Below are 1,024 nucleotides of genomic sequence, written 5' to 3' on the forward strand. Positions count from 1 at the left end.
AATTAATTACACTTATGATAAGTGATTTTTTTGCAACGTGTTCCAATTGAAACGTTTCGAAACTCTAAGAGTAAACGCACAATAATAAGTAAATTGAACGAATGAAGTTACTCATTTCAAGGATATATTTTTATTTATTTAATTTATTAATTTAGAATAATTACTTTAGGCGAAACGTAACATAAAGTCATATATGAAATACTGCATCCAGAAAACGTAACCTTACATTTTTCATAAGTGGGTTTATATAGCAAATGCATCTGTGAATACTTATATGAAATTAATAATTACAAGATTTATAATTACTTTTATGAATATTTTATTTTTAATACTTGTTAAGTCAATAAAAGATTCAATTTTGCCCTATTATTATAGATCACATGCAAACCGGCATCTCGTATATATAACACCGTGGAAATTAGTAAATTAAAAGTTTAATTTTATCAAAAGAAGCATATTTTATATTTTTCTATTCAAAATATACATATTTACTTAGCGTTGAAATTAGGTTCGAAAAAATATACTGATAATTTTAAAGATGTTGGGCCCATACGTCATGCGAAACAATTGTGTACGATTTTTTTCGATCCTCACCTTTCGGTATTGATATAAATACCCTTTGTGGATTTTTGACAGAGATGTTCTTAAATATCAGCACAAAATACGAATGATAGCCTTGTTTTGTTTCCATTTCTATGAAAATAACGTGAAGCTTCAATTTTTATTCAATTATGTCGTTATAAATGTGTATTTTACTTCTGGATAAAATATCATTTCAAAAAAGTTTTTAAAAGCTATACTGTTATTATTAGTTTTTCAAGGGCATATACTTCAATATTTATAAACACATTAGGGGCTAACCTTATTGAAAAGATGGATTTGATCCTTCCATATGCATTTGTACTTGTATTTACTTATAAAAAGCTCATAGGACTAGATAGCCTTTTACGAAACAGGCTGTACACATTACAGATAAAATGCGACGATTGATTTCACTATTAAAATAAATAATGATTATTGAAGA

Source organism: Belonocnema kinseyi, chromosome 2 (assembly GCF_010883055.1).
Source record: "Belonocnema kinseyi isolate 2016_QV_RU_SX_M_011 chromosome 2, B_treatae_v1, whole genome shotgun sequence".
Classification (NCBI taxonomy): domain Eukaryota; kingdom Metazoa; phylum Arthropoda; class Insecta; order Hymenoptera; family Cynipidae; genus Belonocnema; species Belonocnema kinseyi.